The 23,843-nt window shown below is 42.7% G+C and overlaps 1 long non-coding RNA gene across 2 annotated transcripts; it reads left to right on the top strand.

Moving 5' to 3' along the window:
• Nucleotides 1-4,123: 4,123 nt before the first annotated feature.
• Nucleotides 4,124-23,282, top strand: LOC142436113 (uncharacterized). Of its 2 annotated transcripts, none has more exons than XR_012781785.1 (4): nt 4,124-4,228; nt 4,523-4,566; nt 22,288-22,551; nt 22,929-23,282. It is a non-coding gene; the product is annotated as an uncharacterized LOC142436113 (long non-coding RNA). The 2 variants fall into 2 exon arrangements; XR_012781784.1 differs by having other exon boundaries at nt 22,919-23,282.
• Nucleotides 23,283-23,843: the final 561 nt, after the last annotated feature.

Raw genomic sequence — 23,843 nt, 5'->3', positions numbered from 1 at the left:
GGTCAGGAGTATTACCTGGAGTTGTCTCTGCAGGTTTCCTGCCATGGGCAGTAGAGCTACCATAGTGGTCAGCACAGCAGTTCTAGCTGACCAGGCACTGCAGTCCTTACCCAGACTCCTGTCTTCACTTCTATCTTCTCTTGGTCCAGAGCTGGTGGGTCCTTAGCATCCATGCAAGTCTGCTTTCTCCCTGAGACTGGTTTTCTGTCTGGACTCACACTGACTCTCACTCACCGTGAAAAGCTTTGGCCATAGAGAATGATACAAGTTGCGAACACTCTGAATTGGTTGCAGTGAAATGAAGTGAGATCGATTCATGTAGATATTTATATAGATATTGTTATGAGATATATAAAATATCAATCAAGAAAGACATTTGCCTGAAAGACAATCAAAGTATTAAACAGAGGTTAGGGTTCATTCTGTCCACAGAAATAGGAACCATACTTAAAGCAGATTTCTATTCAAAGTAATTCAAGCAAGAGAGTTATAGAGTTATTTATTCCATGTTAAGGAAGAAATTGTCAAGTGAGAATTCTTTTTATGGGTTTCTGTGATGCGTTTGGGAGGGAATTTTGCAGCTGTTGGTAATTGTTGAACACCATAATAATCTAATGCCATTTGTGTTAGTCTGGGTACATTAGATAAATGATCCACAGAAACTCATATGTATAAGAGAGTTTTATATAAAGGTTAAGTGCACATCAAGAAAACATCCTAACTCAGTGGTACCCAAGCCCACAACTCCAACATTAGCCCATATGCCCAACACCAATCCACAAAGTCTTCTTCCATCTCACAAAACATGCACAATGAGGCCGATGGCAGGAAGAAAGCCAAGTAAGAGAATGTGTAAGCATCTCAGCACAGGCAGGGTCACCCCTCAGCTGTTCTAGCACTCAGGGCTTCATGGGGGTAGGTCCATGCAGCTTCTCTTAAGGGATGTTCTTGCAGGAAGTGAGCCTTGCCAGATGAAGCAGGGAACTGTCTAAGGCAGCTGCACCCTTGTCTGACCATCAGAAAACAAGTGACCCTAGAACTAGAAAGGCGAGGCTCACCAAGCCATTTATCCCTCGGCCCTTCAATTGACCCCATAAGTGTTTATCGGCCAGGTTGGCACAATAAACTATGTACCTCTCCATTGAATTATGTATGAGAAGAATGTTGAAAATATTATTTTGTAGCACATATATGATAAAAATAACTTAGAATATGACATAGTTTTCATTTTTTACTCACAATTAGAAACTGATGGAGAGTGTTGCTGGTACAACATTTCAAAAGACTAGCTAAAATATTCAATCAGAAAAGAGATTATGATATAAGCCAGAAATTTGAATTTATAAAAAGTGTTAGCAATGGAATAAATATTCTTTATTTAATATTTTATTTATTGTCTCACTTTTCCTCCAAAACTGTTTTATTGGGAGCAAATGCAGTTGTCATATCCATCCGTAGTTCAAGTGCATCAAGCAGTATTATACAACTGCTACCCCAATTAGCTTGAAAACATCATCTTCCTTTCTCAACTAGTGGCACCATCTCCCTTTATTCCACCACCACCACCACTCCACTGTAGTCCCAGAAACCCTTATTCTACTTGCTGTCTCTTTATGTTAATCAATTCTGGCTTTCATCTACCATCAAAAAGAAAAACATATCGCTGAAATTCAAGAATGCTATCCCCCAATGACAAAATACATGAGATAAACTCCAATAAGAATTTAAATTGAGGAAGCAGGCAGTCCAAGTGCAGCCAGCAACCCTTCCTCGGAATCCATAACAGACCTAGGTGTGCTTCGGATGTGTCAGTCTGGCTACTGCAATGTGAGGATCTTGTCAGTTGACTGCCTTTCTCAGGATATTCTGGATCCAAAAGCACTCTTTAGTAGCTGGTGTCCTGCAACACGCCCTGTGGCTCATGCTGAACACGCAAACTGCTTGTCATATGCATGATATTGAATACAGCAAGAAACAACAAAAAACACCTACTCCCTGCCTTCAAGGAGATTTCAGCTCACAGCACAGCCTTATTTCTCTATGTTTGCTGTTCTTCAACTGCAGCACAAAGGAGGGATGCTTGCAAACCTCCCTCCCTGCACTGGCCACAGAGTGAAACCACTGGCTGTGAGGACTGCTGCCTACTCTGATGGTGAGCCGGCTCTGTCTCTTCTCTGTGAGCAAACTACTGTTGCACACAGAGCCTGTGTGTGAGCTGAGCTTTTGTCAGTGACTTACGACACTGGTTTAACAGAAATCAACAGTTATATGTGTGCAGTACACAAGAAGGGGAGTAATTCAACTTGAAGGGAGAATAAGGTTATTTTTATAAAAGAACCTTGTAAATTGAAGCACAATCAGGAAAAATATATTTAAAAGGAAAACCATTAACATGTTAATAAAGATTTTTAAAATAATATAAAAGATGTCACAGAAAAGGATGATATAATTAAAATGAGAATACGATATATGAAGTTTTGTGGAGACCAGGATGATGGAAAAAATAGAACAATTTTTAAAAATAGAACAATTCCTGATAATAATATGAAGTATGATTAAACACAATGCAGAATACACAGAAAACAAATTAATGGACATAAATAAACAAAACAAGATGCAAATTCAGAAATTCGATAACTATAAGCCATTGGCGCCGTTGAATCCCGAATCACAGTGATTCTAGGACAGAGTAGAACTGCTCCGTAGGGTGTCAGACACTGTTAATCTTTTGGAGGAGCAAACAGCCTCATCTTTCTCGCTTGGAGGAGCTGGTGATTTCAAACTACTGACATTGAACTTTGCATCCCAATGTAAAATAGATAAAAAGATGGCAAAATGAAAACCTGTGCCAGAGGAGGCTAAGAGTTAAGTGAGAAAGCCCTAATTCCAACAGGAAATCCTCCCTGTCATCCATCTGTGCCTGTCTAAGGCTGGGTTCTCTGCGCCCCCTGCTGCCCAGTGTCTTCCCTGCAGGGGAGGTTTGTGTCTGGGCTCACACTGACTTCCCCTCACTGTGCTCCTTGCACAGTAATACGTAGCCGTGTCCTCAGCGGTCACGGAGCTCAGCTGCCGGGAGAAATGATTCTTCAATGTGTCTCTGGTGATGGAGAGTCGGCTTTGGAAGGATGGGTTATAACCTGTATTACCACCATAATCTATGCACCCCATCCACTGCAGCCCCTTCCCCGAGGTCTGGCGGATCCAGCTCCAACAGTAACCACTGCTTGTTATGGAGAAACCAGAGACAATGCAGGTGAGGGACAGCTTCTGGGAGGGCTTCACCAATCCTGGACCCGACTCCTGAAGCTGCACCTGGGACAGGACGCCTGCAAATTAAAAAAAAATATTCCATGTCAGTCACTTGAAGTCATAACTATCTCCATAGACCCAGGTCGGATATCTGAATCTCTCACCTTGGGGAACTGTCACCAGGCACAGCAGAACACACAGCAATAGCATCTTTAGACCACAGCTCTGTTTCCCAAGAGACCCACAGCCCTGTCTGAAGAGAACTGATAGTTTTCCCACCCCAAGGGTGAAATTGTACCCTAGTGCCTGAAAGATAATTTGCATATGAGGGAGTCCTGTCCTTATAAACAGAAAGTGATAGAGGCCAGGCCCCCCTTTATCTTCTGAGCCCATGGTACGGTAACTGTTTGAACTCATATGTTAAGCAGGGACCCTCAGTTCTTGCTTCAGCCCCATTAACACTTTGGCAGAGTTGGGGGGTTGGGTGTTTCCAGTTTGTTAGGAGGATGCACATCCACACCCAATGTACATGGTTCTATCTCAACCATGTCACCCATGCACTCCCTCTGCAAAGGGCCAAATTACTGGTGCCTCAGCCATTGTTATCTGAGTCTTTGCCGCTGCAGTTTCAGCCACAGGTGTGGGCCCTTTGGCGTGGACCGCCTCTCTCCTCTCTGGCTCCTCCCCAAGCCCCGCCCCAAGCCGGCCAGGCCCCGCCCACCCCCTCACCAGGCGCCTGTGCTGGCATCTCAGCAGAAATGGGCGGGGAAAGAGCTGCCTTGAGAGGAAGTGAAGGCAGACCCCTACCCCTCTCTGACCCCGCCAGCTCCTCCCACCCCGGGTCACGCCCAGACAGGGCCGGAAGTGGCGGTGTCTTATTCTGAACTGCAACTCACTGCAAGGATTCCACTGTCGGTACTCTGCTTGGGGTGCCAGAGAAGCGCCCACAGCCTGAGCACCCTGTTGCCGGCGCTCCCAGGTGGGAGGCTCTGGGCTCCGGGACATGTATGTGGGCGGAGGCTATTTTAGTCCAGCTGACTAGGGTGCAAGCGCCCTTTCTCTCCCCCAGGAACCCTGCCGGTGCTTCTCTTGGTGAGAGGTAGGCGGGTGTCCCTAAGGCCAGTCCTATTTCCCCGCTTTCGGATTGGGTGGGGTTCATGGTGGGAGTCCCTGTTGGAGAAAGGGGATCACGGCTGGGGTTTTGGGGTCCGGGTTCCCAGATTTGTTGCTTTGTGAGTTTCCTAACCCCCCTCCCTTGTTTCCTTCCACACAGCGATGCCTGCTCCCCGAGACTCCTTGCACCTCCTCAGCTCAAAGGTGAGCCCCGGGGTCTTGTTCTGCTGACCTCCCTCTGGACCCGATCAGAGTCTGTTCTAGGCACAAGATTTCTTGCTGAGTTCGTGACAGAAACGTCTTCCCTGGCTTTAAAATATTGGTCGCGGCCCTTTTATTTCTTAACCCCTTGTTTAGAATTCTATCTATATATTACTATGGTTTTTTAAACCATTCCCATTTCCTTTCCTTGGTATTCTTTATTGCTTCTGTTGGGTTCAGTTTGTGAAGCACAGAAGGAGTGGATATCTGGAGATGAAATAACATGCGATGGTTTGTAAGGATGTCTGGGTGGGGTCGGGGTGGGTGGCTGGCGGAGTTGGGCACTAAGAATGAAGGATTGAGGGGACTGAACACTAGAACTGAAAGTGACTAATAAGCCTTTTTAAAGGCGATTGAATCATGGTGGGAAAATAGACAATATGAAATCGATTGTGGTAATGATTTTGCAGTGCTTAAGATGGCTGAACTATGGAATTGTGGGAATTTGTGGGATATGTGGATTCAGTGCCCCAAAAAGTGTTAAAGAAAAAAAGAAAGTTCTCCATCACAAAAGCAATCTAACTAAACTATGCACAGAAGAATCAAAAAAAACAAACTGAAACAAAGAAACAAAAAAAAAGTAATGCTAAAGTACTTGACTTCTATTTTGGGGATGAAAATGGAAGTGACCCTGAAATGGGCCCTTGGGTTATGAACGTTGTGAGGCTGAAGGACAATTTACTTTACCAGAGTGCAGCGAGAGCTGGCCAGCCTGCCTGCAGGGCAACAGCAGGCGCACAGTTGCCAGGATGTCCCAGGCTTTGATGGTGGAGCAGTTTGGAATGTGCCAGTTGAGATGCCTGGTAGGCGATGAGCCCACAGTTGTCGATCAACGAGTGCACGATGTCCATGGCCCTGAATGAGATGCTGAAGTCCAAGGGGACTTACTGGAGCACCTTGTGCACATACACAAGAGTAAGCCTCTGCTGCTGCACTGGCATTTCTTACAGTGCTCCCTCTGAGCCTTAGCTAGAGTCTCCATGGACTTATCAGGGTCAAGTGGGTTGTTTGACTGGGACAGTACACCTGGCAAAGGTAATGTAGGTGTCTTAAGGTGAGCTGAGGGAGGACAGAAACCTCCCCTGGAGCAGAAGGGCTAAAGCTTGCTGGATCTTGATTTTCAGGAATATAGACTGTGAAAGCAGGACCTCCAGATTCCTCTGACCTTTTGGGTTTTCAGCAGGAATTGCTGGAAAAGTTACCACAGGGATAACTGGCTTGTGGTGGCTAAGTGTTCATAGTGATGTCACTTTTTAATCCTTCAATGTTGGAATGATTTGATCTGATCTCCCCTGTAAGATGGGGGTGGAGAGAGAAGGGCTGGGTTAGAGGAGAGAGGAGGGAGGACAGAGGAGCGGAAGGAGGAGAAAGAGAGAGATTGGAGCAGCTTCCACACACCCTGATGGCCCCTAATCTGGATTCCCAGGCTGCCCCCTGCCCGACAAGGTGGGTATACCAGCCACTGAGTGGGGACTTAATTGTTTTTCTAGACACTACGTAGGTGGTCGACTGGTAGATCCTATTAGGAAAACACGTTGGAGATGCTCACATTGTGCACTGTGTGTCAGCATGCCAGTTGGATCCCTGGCCCACTGTCGGCGCTCTCCAACCCTGGGGTCCCCAGGCTCTCCCTCCTGTTCTCACAAACTTTTAAATAGTTGAGTTGGATTCCATTTTAGTTTCTTAGATCTTATCATTGTTTCAAAATGTTTCACAAAATGTCTATTTTCAATTCTATTATTTTACTTACATGATTTTTGTGTGTACATATGTGCATGTGTGTGTACCATGCACACGTTTTTGTAGTATCCTTTTGGATCACCACTAAGGAGGTCGACCAGTAGTCTTGTTCGGAAATATGTGTGCTACCTGCCAAGTGCGTATATAAATCCGCTATTCCTGTTTGTGCCCATTTTAGCCCTGCAGCCGGGCTGGCCAGCTCACTATTCGCTAGCAAACAGCATCACCTCCTCCTCCTCTTGTGTTTTAGGAGGGTATCGGTGTGTTGGAAAGATAGTCAGCATCTTAATATATAAGAGTTAATAGTTTGGGAGTTGGAGATTAGCAGTTAATCACTAGGGATTTAAGTACCAAATTATTTTTGAGTGTTGAAATGTAGCCTACAACTTTTTTACATTTACTAGCTATAGCATTTATCACCTATTTGGCATCTTTTTATATGAAATCATCAATTTATGATGAAGAAGGAATTTTCACTTGTTTCTGGAAGTTTTTCTTCCTTTTATTAATTCTTTTTTTCTGATTAATTTAGCTAGTACAATTTTTAATATGAGTGGTGGAAATGGACACGTATGTTTATGCTGATTCTGAGGTAGTGTGAATTTTTTCCTCTTCTACATGTGAAATTTGCAGTTTTTTTCATGAATGTGTATTAGCATATTGGATTTGACCTATTTCATGTTAGATTTGTAGTTGTTTTTAACGTGAAAAGCTTTTGACTTTGTTTAGTATGTATTCTGTGTCTATTTAGATAATTGACTTTCCCCCCCATCAGTAGACATATCTGAGTGTTTATTTTCTTGTGTTAATTCAGTTCTGGGATGAATTAGAATTAATCATGATACATACTTATTTTAATATATTATCTGTCTCAGTTTCCTGCTTTTAATGTAACTTTTTCATTCAGATCCCTTATCAACACTGGTCTACAGTTTTCTTAAAGTATCATTATCTGACATTGGTCTCAGGTTACTTCTGGTCTCAGAGATGGTGTTACTAAGTACTCTCTCAAAACTATTGTTATGTTGGAACCCAATAAGTTGAACTTAAACAACAAAACAGTAAAAAAAAAGTGTTTATTCATCTTTTGTGAATACTCTGCCAAAATTTTTAGTTTTCATGTATCATACAGTTAGGCTGGAAGTTTCTCATGACATTTTATTTTGATTCAATTGATTATAGACCTTCTAAACATACTGAAATCCAGTGAGTTAACTATTGTCAGTCTCTTGCTCTGCTAGATCTCTGATCTTCCAGCTGAACCCTCAGTGTACAGGACTACATGATTCACAGTTTCCTTGAAAGACAAATAGCTACTCAAAACTTAGTGACTTTGGTGTATGTGCTTGGCTGGGGAGCCAATGGGGCGAAGCTACCATCTGTGGGATTATGACTGAATGCCTCTAAGTCAGAATCCCGCCCAGGAGGAACGATACGGCAGCGCCGCGGAGCCTCGGTTGGCCTCGGATAGCTGGTGCTCTGCCGTCCCCGCCGGCAGGCGGGCCACGAGCGCATCCGCCTCGGCGGGCCACGCGCTTGCCCCCGCTGTGCTTCGGAACCGGGGTCTGGTACAGAGTGCCCCACGTCCCGGGAAACGGGTCGCGGCCGGAAAGGCGGCCGCCCCCTCGCCCGTCACGCACCGCACGTTCGTGGGGAGCCTGGTGCTAAACCATTCGTAGACGACCTGCTTCTGGGTCGGGGTTTTGTACATAGCAGAGCAGCTCCCTCGCTGCGATCTATTGAAAGTCAGCCCTCCACACAAGGGTTTGTAAAAAAAAAAAAAAACAAAACTTAGTGACTGTGCTGCCCTTAGACTAGAGCTCATGTTTGTGAAAATACTCTGCCATCTGGCATGCTGTGAGGCCCTTAGAGAACTGCCTTCAGCTCACCAGAAGAATGGATTAATGAGGGGTAGGAATGCCTCAGTGATTTCGTTGTCACCTTGTTTGTTCCAATTTTATTAACTGAAGAAACCTCTTCCCTTTTTTAATGAGAGAAATAATACCTTATGTAAACACACACTAATGTCTTTGTGTTTGTGCTGGATGCATATTTGTGGATTCTGAGACTGTTATGTCAGCTGTCATTGAGTCAATTCGATTTCACAGGGACCCATTGCACAACAACAAAGCACTGCACTATCCTGTGCCATCCTCACAATTGAGGATGAATGTATGTTTTTAAAAATTTAATTAATTTATTTATTTTAACTCATTTTATTAGGGGCTTATACAGCTTGTATTACAATCCATGCATACATCCATTGTGTTAAGCACATTTGTACATATGTTGCTATCAATTGTTTTTAAAAAATTTTCTTTATACTTGAGCCCTTGGTATCAGCTCCTCGTTTTTTTCCTCCCTCATGAAGCCATGATAATTTATGTTTTTATTGCTTTTTCGTGTCTTATATTGACCGATGTCTCCCTTCCACCCCTTTTCTGTTGTCCATTCCTGAGAAGGAGTTATATGTAGATCATTGTGTTTATTTCCTCCTTCACCCCCCACCTACTACTTACCCCCCTGGTATTGCTACTCTGATTATCAGTCCTGCTGGGTTTTATCTGCCCTTGATTCCCTGTGTTTCTAGCTCTTATCGGTAACCATGTGCTTTCTCTAGTCTAGCCAGAATTGTATGGTAGGTTTGGGTTCATGATAGTGGGGCGGGGAGGGGGGGGTGGGGGGGGGAGGGAGCACTAAAGATGTAGAGAAAAGTTGTATGTTTCATTGGTGCTATACTGCACCCTAACTGGCTCTTCTCATCCTTTCACCTTTTCTGATAGGTTGGTTTATTGTGCCAACTTGGGCAATAGGAACATTGTATTAATAATGTTGCAGTTTGATTGGAGGGCAAATAGATAAATGGCTAGGCAAATCCTGCCTCTCTCTCTCTCTCTCTCTCTCTTGCTCCCTTCTGATCAGATCAGGGTGTGCCTGCTAGTTCTCTGCCCCAACTTGTGAGCTACACTAACAGTGGGACTGCCAACCTGTGGATCATGTCGCTAGAACTTGAGATTCCTTCGAGAAGTGGTTCATCATGTTGCTGGTTTATACATCACTTGAGCTTGGGACTGTTGGATCCTATTGTCTTGCTGACTGTTGATGACCTGACCTTCTGTTTGCTTTCTGTGTCCACACTGCCTGCATTGCCCTACATAAGACTCACCTGTCTGCTTCCTTGACCTTGGACCCAGGGGCTCTCATGAGTTGAAGGATTTCCAGTATATTAAATGTTTCATGGAAGTGAGATGAACTGAGCATTTTGTACAGCTGTGTGGACTAATTAGCTGCTATATTCTTTTGTGCTTTATATGTCTATCCATTATATATAATACATAATAATATATAATGATTATATATATTATATAGAATGATTTTATATATCATGATTATATATAATATATATAATAGATGTATACAGCACATAAATATATATACATATATATGTATATATATTTACAAGTGTCCTGGTTTAGTTTATAAAATACCCTTCTGTAAGGGGGTGTCCACTTGCCTACAGATGGACTGTATGTCTCATTCCATACTCCCCCTCTTTGACATTGATAGGATTTTTGTTTTGTGTCTCTGATGCCTGATCCCTGATCCTATTGATACCTCATGATCACACGGGTTTGTGTGCTTCTTCCATGTGGAGTTTGTTGCTTCTCAGCTAGATGACCTTTGGGACCCCAGATGCTATTATTTTGATAGGCAGACAGCATCAACTTTCTGCACCATTTTGTCTTAATTGATTGTGTCAGGAAGCTGAGCATCACAGAATGCCAGGTTATTAGAGCAAAGTCTCCTTTCATTGAGGGAGTACTGGAATAGAGGTCCAATGTCCGTCTGCTACCTTAATACTTAACATTTAAATATATGTACATAGATTTATTTCCATTTCATCATATATATTTAAATATGCAAATGACTGTATTTAGAAATTTATAAATGCCCTTTGTCTCCTAGTACTTTCCTCTATTTCCTTTTACTTTCCTCTTGTCCCACTATCATGTTTGGCATTCATCAGTTTTCAGTAATTCCTCTCATTACATTGCCCTTGATCACGCCCTACCAGGCATCCCAGAGTATCTTCGACATCGATTTTAGGATTTTTAGATTACTTGTGTCCTTGACCCCAGGTTAACAACCACTTCCTTTCCCCCGCTTCCCCGTCTCCTGTATCCCCCCCCAGAACCATCAGCCCCATTGTTTTCTCCTCTGGTGTGTTTATCTTGCCTATCTTATCTAGATAGACATGCAAAGACAATAGTAAGCACAAACACAAGACAGAGCAAAACAAACAAAAAACAACTATTGGAGAAAAAGAGAAAAGACTAGAAATCGTCCCAGGTTTGTTTTTTGACCATTAAGAGTATTTTACTATCGGTTGAGTTTGATGTGGTACCATGCCTTGGCCACACACTCTATTTTTTAATTTCCCGGGCACTTCATTGCTTTGCTCCCCTTGCTGCTCTGTTGCATGCCCTTAGCATTTTGCCCCAGTGTGGTGGAGTCAGATCGAGCACATTTCCCACACTGTGCCACTAGTGTTGTCCCTCATAGTGCTATGGGTCATTGAGGGATGTTGTGTCTTGTGGTGTGGCTGGGCCTATGGTCCTCTCTGTGCATTGGCCAATTTGAGCAAGAATATCATGCTTGGGGTTTGGTGGGCCGTGATGTGAGGGTGAACAAATTGTCGCAGTCACTTTGTTAATCCATTTAGTAGAGGGATTCATGTTTTTCACTGCCCTTCGTCTTTTGCAAACAGAATATCCTTTTCAAGGAATGATGTTTTCTGATAATATGTCCAAAGTATATAATATGAACTCTCACCATCCTTACCTCTAAGTAGCACTCTGTCATTACTTCTTCCAAGACAGACTTGTTTGTCCTTTGCCTGTCCATGGTAAGTGAGATATTCTTGACCAGAACCACAATTCTAATGCATTCATTGTTCCTCAGCCTTCCTTTGTCCATCTTTCAAATGCACATGAAATCAATTGACAATAGCATGTTTTGGTCAGGTGAACCGAGTCCTCGAGGTAATATCTTTTCCTTTCAATACTCTAAAGAGGCATAGTTCAGCAGATTTAGCTAATACAGTGTAACTATTGATCTCTTGACTATTATTTTCAGTATTCAGGGTTTTTGTTTGGTCTTTTTTCCATAAGCTAACCAATTTTCTGGAAGGAGTTAAAATTTACTCAAGCTTTAGATTAAGAATTTTGATAAATGAGAGGCTGTCAGAGCCAGCCGACTAGTCAAACAGTCCTGAAAGGGGGAGTGATGATTAAGGAAAAAGGAGAGACAAAAAGTATTGGGAGGGCAACAGGGAATACTGAAGCCTGGAGTTTATTTTACATATTTTTTTATCCATGCAGATACAACCGGGGTTAATTATCTCATTGTTAAGCAACTACATTTGATACATTTGCATACTTCCTTGTTCTTGTTTTTAAGTGTCTATTCTAAACATAAAGTCGCAGAAGAAATCACACAATGATACATAGGTCATGAGAATTCTGTCCTTTCAAGGCTGAGTCTTAATGGCCTTCAACAACTCCCCCTTTTCTATTTACTGAAGGTGTCTTTACTCAAAATGTCGGCAACTGACTGTGCCTGTCTTAGGTTGTGGAGTCCTCAAATCACCCTTACCTGTCATCAGTCACAGTCCTGTTGGTGACTATGACCCGTGTTAGTTTGGGAAACTCAGACTCCATCTTACGCATCTCTGACTAACCAGCCTCCGTCTTACACCCCTGTTTGGGGAGGGGGCAAAGTGCACAGGTGTACTTCATGAAGCTTTGTTCTTAAGTCCAATAATTCAACCATAACCCTGTGCAGTATCATAGGGAGTATGCATGAGATCAACAATACACACACTCCCGCTCTGACTAGAGACATAAGCATGTGAGGTAGGCCTCTGAGATTTCCTAATGAAGGGAAAGCAACTCAAAAGTGCTGGAGCCAATCCTCAGCAAGTTTAGCGGCATCAAAATCAAGAGACTTAGCATATTTTATGGCTAATATTTTTTGATGGAGTTGTAATAAATCTAAAGACTCATTAGTATTGTGCTATGTACCTTGAAGATGGTTCTTCACTTTAATCCAGCTATACTGACTGTTATTGTACTATTTAGGTGTAACACAGATCCATGTACGTACAGCATGGCACTGTAGACTAGACCTGGCCTTAAGCCCTTGCACCTCATCTCCTAAATACATGACCATGTCATAAAGAGCATTTACTTTTTGTTCTAACTTCCTGTCTATATCTTCTTGAGTTCCCAACACAGTAGTCACATTTTTGGATAATTCATTTACACAGTGGGCAGTTTGTATGATTTGTGAAAGTACAATTGCTGCAGTAGTAGCAGTAGCACCTAAACTTAGTATATGTAAAATACTTGCTATAAGCAAACCTACAAAGCACATGGGTCTGGTTAATGCTTTTCAATCTCTTCTAATACCTGTAACCCTCTTTCTGAACACCAAGCCCCAGTAATATTCACTGGTAGCATAACAAAAGAAGATTGATACAAAATGGCGATGATAATATCTTCAGGGGACCAGGTAATAAAAGTAGACAAATTACAATTATTACAAGACATGTTAAACTTAGAATCATCATGATCTATAGTAATATTCCCTGCCAAAAGTACATAAGGCGATGGTACGCAGGCAGTAACGTTTCCCTGCGGTCTGGAGGAAGGGCCCATAAGCTTCGTGTCCACTAAAGCAGCCCCTATTTTCCACCATTGAATTTGTGGAAAACCCGAGTCTGACCACCAAAGTCCTACAGACAGCCCCCTTTCCCATTCAGCAGTGTTTTTTTTTAGTATTGTCCTGGTTGCGAGACCAAGCTATGATATATAATTCCTTTGAGATATTATACCTGATGGGCTTGTCCGTGAGACACAATCTCTACAATATGCTTTTATTCTTTTGAGTCTCTAGTCCACAAGGGGAAAAAGACTGCGGAGTGGGTGAGATTACATTTCCTTCACTTTGTACAGGGAGGGCATGAGTCATTAACTCACACCTTGATTTCCGGACCTTCCCAGACAGGAGGATATAAGAAGGGTAAATCAGGAACAGAAGCCTATACTGCTCACTGAGCAATGTCCTCAGAAACACACCGAGGCAAATTACCATCCGCATGGTTTGCAAACCGCACCAACTCTTCAGGCAGCCACCGTGCTCCCTCAGCATCCTGCGTAAAAACACAAACATGCCCTCGTCCCCATATTAATACCGGTTCGGGGCCAACCCTTGAGGCAAAACAAGCCAATGAGATCTCTTCATAGGCTCTTTGAAGTTGGTGGAAGGGACGCTAAAGGCAAATCTTTTACAATCATTTGGATCCAAGGGCATGGTATAAAAACAATCTTTTAAATCTAAAATGATCTCATATGTATTGGCTGGAATAGCAGAGGGGGAAGGGAGCCCAGCCTGCAGGGCTCCCATAAGTTCCATAGTATTATTAACCCTCCTTTACTGTTTTTCCTTACAAAGCAGCTGCTGTCGCAAGCCCCTGAGTAAAGAAAGGTCCAATGTCCAAGCATAGTCTGATATATTCGGACATGTTGCCCTTTTTTCTAAAAGGTCTCAGCACTGCCTGGCATTTTCAAAAGCCAATTGTTTCCATTCTGTGAGGGCAAGTACCACGATGGAAAGTGTATCTAATAAAGATTGAGTAAAAGGGTACTCGGGACATATTGGTCACAAGCAACCTTGAATTCTTTTAGCTGTTTGAAAGGAATAGGAGTATGATCTCTCATCAGATTACCCTGGGCATCCTGTCACTCAGTTACAGGGAACTGCATACTGAACTCCCCTATAGCCTCTCCTTGTTTTGCTGCATGTGCGGCAGCACTAAGCATAGATCCTTTCCTGGAGCCCCAGTCACAACCAGTGCTGCAACTGGCAAGTCTTCTAGAAAAGGATTCCTTTCACTGAATGCACTCTGAAGCCTCTGAAATACCTTGGCCCCATTAAGTTTTGGCACCCATTCATGGGACTCTATCTCAGAGTGCTTTTCTATTAACTTGACTTGCATTTCCCTCATCTTTGCTGCTAATGATGCATAAGCTTCCTCCCAGTCTACCACCTTTGTTTAATCTGGGCAGGACTTCTGAGTATCTTGCACCAGGTTTTGATTCTCAGGTTGAAGTGCCTCGGAGGCAGCGAAAATACCCAAATCCTCATCATGATAATGTGCCACCTTGTCCTCTAAGGGCTCCACATCGCCTGGGTCAAGGGGTTCCTCATCCTTGCTTTCAAAGCCCTCCAGTTAACTTTTCAGTGACTTCAGTGGTTGAGGAGGAGGCAGAGGCGCAGAAGGAAGTTTACTTTCACTTTTGTTTGAGCATGCAAATTGGTGTTCAGGCTGGAGTCCCTCATGCCTGTGGTACAGGCTATCCCTAACTAAATCCCATAAGCTAAACGTGTCTATGGGAACCTTCTATGTCCATTAGTGGTGTAGTGATCTTTTAACCATTTCCCTACTTTTTGCCAAGTTTCAATATTTACAGTCCCTTCCTCAGGAAACCAAGGACATACCTTAACCACAAAATCTAAAAACTTCTCTATTCTTTGGTAGCTTACTTTTGCTCCTCTAGCTTTTAACATATCTTGAAAAATATTTACAAAAATCTGTTTGCTATTTCCTTGCCCCATTTTTCTCCCAATAGCTACTCACGTCACCACCAATCTCTTTGTGTACACCTTTGTAATCCACGGTGTCCTTCACTTTGTCCCCCGTTTTCAGTGTCCCTGGTTTGGGTGCCACTCTTGTCCAAGCCAGCCAATGAGTTGAACAGTCCTGAAAGAGGGAGTGAGACAGAATTTATTGGGAGGGCAATAGTGAATACTGAAGCCTCGCGTTTATTTTTCATACTCCTTTTAACCATGCAGAAACAACCTGGGGTTAATTATCTCATTGTTAAGCAAGCATATTTGGTACACATAGCAACTCTTGTGACCTATTTTCCCAGAGCTTGCACACGTTCTTGTTCTTAACAGTCTGTTCTAAATGTAAACTCACAGAAGAAATCAGCAAACAGTGACACATAGGTCTTGAGACTTCTCAGCCGTTTCAAGGCTGAGTCTTTATGGCCTTCAACAAGGGTCCTAGAATCCAACCTTGTTCTTCAATCTGCCTGCCCCAGAGCTCTGAAATTGGAACCTGGACTTATAACATAGGGGAATGGTGAGCCTTATATTCCACATATGCATGATGAGTGGGTAGGAGAAATTTTATGAAATGTGTATTTCTCTAGTAGGCTGATTTGCAGATTAGTTTTATAGGGGCACTAACCTACACCTCTGTCAGATAACTGCCACTTCACACCTCCTTGCCTTAGAAACTCACTGGTGCTTGCAAAAGGCCAATGGTAATGATATCCAAGTAGCCACTCAGGCTAATGCCTCCCCACTTGATCGAAGCACAGCCTCTTCCCTCCACACTCATTTTGTCTTCCTACCCATTCAGCCTCCTGGTGGAGCATGTTTTACAAGCTCATGCCCACACACTAGCTATCCACCCTCTTCCTAGAAGCCCAAGTCTATGGATGGGACATCCTAGAATACAAGTGAATAAGCCCTTTCCAACAGTTTGTGTTGTTTGTCATCAGTTGAACATTATTTAGAGAGCTTGAACCTCATGCTCTGGGCAAAGATGACGGAAGATAAGTTATCTCTTTCCTTGATCCATCTCATTTACCTTCAAGCTTCAGCCGTCACCTTGGCTCTTGGCATTACCCATTTACCTACAACTAGGCATTCTTTGAGTATAGCATGCATCCTTTTACAAAGGCTTTATCATTGCCATCTGTAAACACAAGAGCTGCAGAGAGGAGAAAATAAGCATCCCCCTTGGCCTGTTTCCTAGTTAAGGCTGTCTCTGCATTGACCAGCTCACCTCTAGGATTTGCTGTTCATGTCCCTCTGTCTCTTATTGTCCACTTCAAAAAGAAGTTTCACTGATTAGCACACTCTGCTGTGCATATTACTATGGGCCTCTAATGGATTCCCCAGCCTAAGTCATTTCTTAACACTCAGTAGATTATTCAAGGAGATGCGAGCTCATAAAGTTTGATGAAGAGCCCAGATGAGTTGGAGTGAACACACACTAGCAGGAAACTCACAAAATGACATTTGTATTCTAACAGTCATATTAACATACACATGCATATTGTGAACAAATTAGCACATCTACTACAACTAACAAATCTTCATATAATACCCTCAGATTAATAAATACACATGCATTTACTTAAGAAAAACCACAAAGACACACTAAAATATACTAGAATTATAATAATAAAATAAATGCAGAACAGACTACAAGTTCTGTCACATTGTATAACATCTTAAGGCAATGTGCTAGCACACACAAAACACACACAAAAGCACACACAAAAAATAAAGTGCATACAAGAACATACACTGAGCTACAAGAATGTGGAGGTCTGTGGTAGGGACATTTTCTCTGCAGGTAGAGGAAATAGGTACCTAATTTAACTAATCCTTCTTAGGCTCCTCTACATTTCTCCCCTGAGGGCCCCTTTTATCTGTGGGCTTTCAGTGACCCCTGAGCCCAGCCATATCCCTGTATTGGTGTTTGTGTCTGGGTTCCCACAACCTTTCCCTCTGTGTCCGACTCAGAAATACACGATCGTAACTACAGCAGTCACACTGCTAATTGAGGGAAAATCAGTTCCTGGTCATGTCTCTAGAGAAGGATATTCTGCTCTCAATAATATGTGGAGGCATAGCCACCCACAGAACTTGAAGGGAACCTGTGGGTGCCCTGTGCAGAATAGGACGTGTATAGCCCATGCACAAGGGGACATAGGGCACGAAGGGAGGTGAGTTCTGTGGAGGTACCTTGAGACTAAGCATAAAATGTGTCTTGTCTCCCTTTTCCCACTCTTGTATCAATATTCACAACTACTGAATTAAACAAACAGCCTTTGGAGAAAAAAAAAACGGACTCTAAAATCAGTCTGTGGTGGACAAGGGCAGACAGGAGCTGTGAATTAATAAAATGAATGAACTCAGAGAAGAAAGTCTCCGATTGGATGAATGGAGACAGGCGACTTGATATAGGATTGGGCTACTGGTGATAAGTTCTTGTAATATGTTGTCTGGAAAAATATATATACACACAAGCTAATAAAGTGAGATCCTTTGCACAGCAGGGACTGTTGTCCCAGGGAAGGAGGGAATACAGAAGGGGTATTGAATGCAAGGCATAAAGAGCTTGATGAAGCAGATGATGTGAACAGAATTCATCCTAGATGTAGGAATTACCAATTATATGGGAAATGTGGCGCGATTCAAGGGGAAAACGAAACAGAAACTAAGTTCAAAATCATCCTATCGTCACAGGGAGATTGGGTGAGTGTTTGAGAAAGATGTGAGGAGATGCACTGATTCCCTGAGGGATACCGAGAAGGAGAAGAATCCCCAGACACAACAGGAAGCCAGTGGTGAAGCTCCATCTGCAACTGCTCCTCGGTCTGAGACCTGTGCTCTGGGTCCTGAGGGCCCCTGCAGCCTAACCTCTTCCACTAGAGTACATTCGTGTCTTGGTTAACTCTGACTTCCCCTAACTGTATGCGTTGGTCTGGGTAGATTAGAGAAACAAATCCATAGACACACGCATATTGTGTATAAGAGATTTAATATAAAGGGCAATTGTACATTAAGAAAGCATCTCAACCCCAGTTAGGTCCAAGCCCATAAGTCCATAATTTGCACATATGTCGGATACCAATGTATAAATTCCTCTTCAGACTTATGAAGTACATGCAATGATCCAGAATGCAAGATGATCACAGGAAAGTGGGCAGAAAGTCTTTGGATCGAGTGGCATTGTAAGTTTCTCAGTGCTGATGGGGGCTCTACATGGATTCTCCAGCACCCAGGGCTTCATGAGGTAGATCCACATGGCTTCTACTCAGGGATGTCTCACAGGGGGTCACCCTTGTCAGTAGGGTGTCTCCCAGGGATTAGAAAGAGTGTCTTCCCCTCAAAGATGGAATATGGGATTTCCCAGAATTCTCAGGAGATCGAGATGCCCACACATAGGCGTCATTGGCTATGATCCAATTGACAGACTCCAACCCTTCCCTCTTTATCCTCTCAAGTCCCAAATTTACACCAGATTATATAACTACCACACTGTTGAGTCTTTTGCACAGAATTACAGAGCTATGTCCTCGAATTTCAGATTGTCCATTTGAAGTTATAGTATATCTTACTATTGTCTCTGGAGATGGTAAATTGGCCCTTCAGAGAATCTATGTGGCTTTTCCTACCAACACTATTAATGTATGAAACCCACTTCCGCCCATTCTCTGGGCCTAGGCAGACCCTCTGTGTATTATACACACAGACAGTGAATGCAGAGACAGCAGGGGAGAGTCTCAGAGAAGCCTCAGGCTGCCTAAAGTCTCCCTCAGATTCCATAGCTCCACCTCACACTGGACACCTGTAAACACACCGACATCCTGATGATGAAAATCATAACATATTCACTGCCTCTCACTCACGCCCCCTCATACACACTTTATCTGCATCAAAGCACCATTTGAAATTCCAAAAAGGAAAATTGAGCTCAATACAGATTCCATGGTGACTTGATGTGTTCAGTCCTGAATGTTGGCACCTGGGAATTCCAGAGTTGGAGCACCTCTCCAAGAACTTCAGAGTTGGGACTTGGATGGTTTTCATCAGCAGGGGAGATGTCTATTTGCATACCTTTTGCCTATATAGTCATAAGTAATGTTGAATGACTTCTAAGAGAGTCACTCCAAGAGTAGCTAAGGATGTTCTAGATATCTTGGAGAGCTCTGCGTGTGGAGTTCATTATGCGATGGGCTGCTAAATGCAAGGTCAATCATTTTAAATCTCCAATGGCTGTGCAGGGGAAAGAATGCTCTCCACACCCATGAAGGTTTACAGACGCAGAAGCCTAGAAGGGCAGTCCTATTCTATCCTATAGGGTTGTTATGAGAAAGAATTGACTTAATGGAAATGTCAACCTACAGTTAGAGACACTTCCTTGAAATGTGCCCACCTCCTCCCCACCCCTTTGTGTGGTGCTTATTCTTTTCTTGATGCAGTTAAATATTCCCCGTAGAAATATATATTTAATCTGACACAAGCTTCCCTTGTCTAATTCTGTTTTAAATTATCTTTTGGAAAGGAAATTCATATGCTAAAAGTAAAACCCTCATCATCACCTTCTAGACCTTCCCTAATTGTCCACTAGAGCTGAATATGACAGTGGCTCCTGAGTTTTGCTCCTTCCCTGCAGGTTTGTCTTGCCTTAATCAAGCTTGCCTTCCCTTCACAAATCTTTTGCACACCAAGAATTTTAAGGTATCAAGTTACACTTAGATGTTCTTTAAATGCTGAAGATCTCTACATCTCCCAGAGAAGCCAATGCTGTTCGTGAATTTGCATAACACATCAGGACGTTTCCAGGGCATCTTCCTAAAACTAGAGGAAGTCTCCCATGGTTAAGGAGTTGATTTTGTTCTCCAAATCTAGGTATTATGCTTTACAATACTAATGCTTTCTTTTTTATTAAATACTTTTATTGGGGGCTCTTATGGCTCATATCACCATCCATGCATTCGTCCATTGTCAAGCTCATTTGTACATATGCTGCCATCATCATGTTGGAAGTGTTTGCTTTCTACCTGAGCCCTTGATATCAGCTCCTCATTTCCCCCCTCCCTCTCCCACTCTTCTTCCTTCATGAACCTTGATAAATTATAAATTTTTATTTTACATTTTCCACTGTCTCCCTTCACCCATTTTTCCATTGTTTGTCCCACTGGGAGGGAGGTATATGTCAGTCCTTGTGATTGATGCCCCCTTTCTACTCCCATCTTCCCATTATCCTCTTGGTATCTCTATTCTCATTATTGGCCCTGAGGGTTTTATCTGTCCTGGATTCCTTTTGTTGTGAGATCTTAGCTGTAGAAGTGTACGTGCTCTGGTCTAGTCAGATTTGTAAGGTAGAATTGAGGTCATGATAGTGGGGGGAGAAGCATTAAAGAACTAGAGGAAAGTTGTCTGTTTCATTGGTGCTGTAGTACACTCTGACTGACTCTTCTCTTTCTTGTGACCCATATGTAAGGGGATTTCCAATTGTCTATAGATGGGCTTTGGGTCTCCACTGCACACACTTCTTCATTCACATGGATATGATTAAAAAAATTTTTTTTTGTTCTGGGTCTTTGATGCCTGATACATGATCACATGGACACTTCATGATCACACAGACTGGTGTGCTTCTTCCATTTTTGCTTCTCAACTACATGTCTGTTTGTTTATCTTCAAGCCAGTAAGACCAGAGCCACTATATCTTTTGATAGCAATGAACCATCAGCTTTCTTCACCACATTTGCTTATGCACCCAATTTGTCGACCGCCATCGTGTTGGGAAAGTGAGCATCACAGAATGCAGGGTTTTAGAACAAAGTGTTCTTACATTTGGGGAGTATTTGAGTTGAGGTCCAGTTTCCATCTTCAACCTTAATACCTAACATATCTATTTCCCTGCCATTACATATAAATATATTTACATAGGTATATGCCTATATTTAGACCTCTGTAAATGCCCTTTGCTTTCTAATTTTTCCTCCATTTCCTTTTACTTTCCTCTTGTCCCACTAACATGTTCAGTCTTAATTTGAGTTTCAGTAATTCCTCGCTCTGACTTTGCCCTCGATTAATCCCCACTAGGCATCCTATGCTTTCTCTCCAACGATTTTAGTTCATTTGTTGTTAACTTGACCTTGGGTTGGTTGATCCCCTCACCCCCACCTTCTATTCTCCCACCTCTCCTTCTCCCATGTCCCCCCGGGACCACTGGTCCTGTTTTTCCTTCTCTGAATTGTTTATCCAGTCTTCTATCTAGATCGACATGCAGAGACATTAATAAGAACAAAAACAAGGCAAAGCCAAACAAAACAACAGAGGAAGACAAAACCAACCGAACAAACAGAAATAACAACAAAAAGATAGCCAGTGACAAAACAAGAAATGCATATAAATCGTTGCAGGCTGGTTTTTGACTTTTAGGAATGCTTTCAAGTCGAGTCTGAAGGGGTGCTGTGTCACACTGTCCCCAACATCTAATTTTGGCATTCCCCGGGGACTTCATTGCTTTGCTTCCCTTGCTGTTGCATGCCCTTAGTATTTTGCCCCAATGTGATGGGGTCTGATCAGACACAAGTCCCACCCTGAGTCTCCAGTGTTGTCCCCCATAGTGATATGGTTCAGTTAGGGACATCATGTCTTGTGGTGTGACTGGCCCTATGATCCTCACTGTGCCTTATCTGCTATGAGCAGTAATATCGTCCTTGGGGATTAGTGGGTCAGGATGTGTTCTTCTCACACTCCTACCCTCTTCGCTTCTCCCGTGTGCTCTAATCACAGATGCACATGTCCCCAAGCTTCAGCTTCAGTTCTGTTCTCTGAATTGCCTTCTTTAGGTAGGGGTGGGGGGAAGGGAAGGGGGAGAGTCCACATAGTTGGGATTGGGGCAAGCGCCATTATATGATTTCTAATGACTATGAGACATTTTGATGCTTTATTAAGAATCTCAAAATGTCAGTTTCTCCAAGTTTCAAAAATACATGCAACTGTCAATTATTTCAGAAATGGTAAAATCAGGTTTGCTTTTGTTTTCTCTTCACAGGAGATATTTGGGCTGGGATTCACACACATATAGTTTCAACCTACAGTAACTGGTAAAAAAGAATTAGGATGGAGAGTAACTGATTGTGTTGAGAGAAGCACATGGAGGTCAGATTTTAACAGCCTAGAGAGATTATCGGTCCTTCTGGGATTGATTTCAACTTGTCCCAAGTGTGATTTCTTTCTCCCCTGTCTTCTCAGGAAGAACAAGGAATTTTAATTTTTAGGATCTTCCCTTCAGGAAAATAAGAGACATGAGAACTGTAGTTGCTGAAGTGTCCTTGAAGAGGTACTCCACGTGGGTGAACTGAGAAACTCCAGACACAAGAGGAAACAAACTTGGCATCCCCTGCACCTGCTCCTGTGGCAAAGATTGTGTCCCATGTACCCTGAGCTCCCTCTGCTGCCCAGTTAGTGTTGTGATGCTTGAGATGTTTGACCATTTAGCCTTCACTGTGTCTCCTGGTAAGTTTCCTACATTTACATGTCATTGTCCTCAGGTTTCAGATTGTTCACTTAAAGTACACCCAGCTGGTTGAGCTGTTGTGGTTTCAATGTATCAATATGTGAAAACTGAGTTGTTGCTAAGACTCTCATCACAAGACTTCTTTGCCACCTAACACAGGTTGTGTTTCCCAGAACCTGATAGATCTAGAAACTTGATATCTGCAGACCTGAAAGTTAGACATAGCACTTTGAGACATTGCACATAGCTTTCCCAACTCATGACTGGTCTGTAGCAGCTCTACCTGAACAATCACACCTAGGAATAAAGGGGGGGGATATAATTTAAAACCATTCTAAGATGAAAATCATTGTTTTTGACATGAAGGTGCTTACAGGGTAGGACATTCATGTCACCAGGAAGAATCCAGAAGGGTGTTACCTCCACAGGCATCTATGATCAACATGGTAAGGATGAAGACCTAAGAAGTCTGACTTTCATTTGTGACTTGGAGCTCTGTTACCATATTTTACTCTAGGTGATTCACGTGTGCTGTGCATGTGGAAGCAGAAGGAGGATGGTTCTGAGTAGGAGCAGCTGAGTAATGGCCTCTAGAGGGAATTTTTCTGACCTTTGTTCTGTGAGGTCAATCTCTACCCTTCATCATTTGCACTCACTATGGACAAACAATTTCTTCCTGAAAACCATGTGTAGATTTGTAGAAATGCAGACAGTTGGCCTGAGGTGTGAGCCATAACGAAGGGAATTCCTGGGGATACTATTATTCTTGGAATGTTTCACTTTCTCTCTGGGCAGCCCAGTTCTACCCTTAGTACAAGGGTACCCCATGAAATGTGCAGGCTGTAGGGTTAAAGTGGGAGGTAAAATGATGAACATTTCTGAGAATTTGCTTCTCTTCAAAACAAAACAAATCACTTTTATTGGCACTTTTCAAGTTATCGTATAATTCAATACCTCAATCATATCAAGAAGAGTTGTACAATCTCTACCACAGTCAATTATGGAACAATTTTCCCCTCCATAATTATTATTCATGTAATATATTTCACATACTTGCAAAAATGTATGTAACAAAACTTTCACCAGTTCAACAACTTCTGCATGTGTAATTCAGTGCCACTGAGTATTCTTTTCATGTTGTACAACCATTATTTTAATCACCCTGCATATTTTTCCACCACCATTAAAATTAATTCACTATCCCCTAAGCAAAAATTCTTCCTCCTTCACACATGGTAACCATAGATCAAGTCCCTCCCCCCTTTCTTTTGTAATGTTCCTGATATAACAT

Source organism: Tenrec ecaudatus, unplaced genomic scaffold (assembly GCF_050624435.1).
Source record: "Tenrec ecaudatus isolate mTenEca1 unplaced genomic scaffold, mTenEca1.hap1 Scaffold_1522, whole genome shotgun sequence".
NCBI lineage: Eukaryota > Metazoa > Chordata > Mammalia > Afrosoricida > Tenrecidae > Tenrec > Tenrec ecaudatus.
This window is presented reverse-complemented; position numbering and strand designations above follow the sequence as displayed.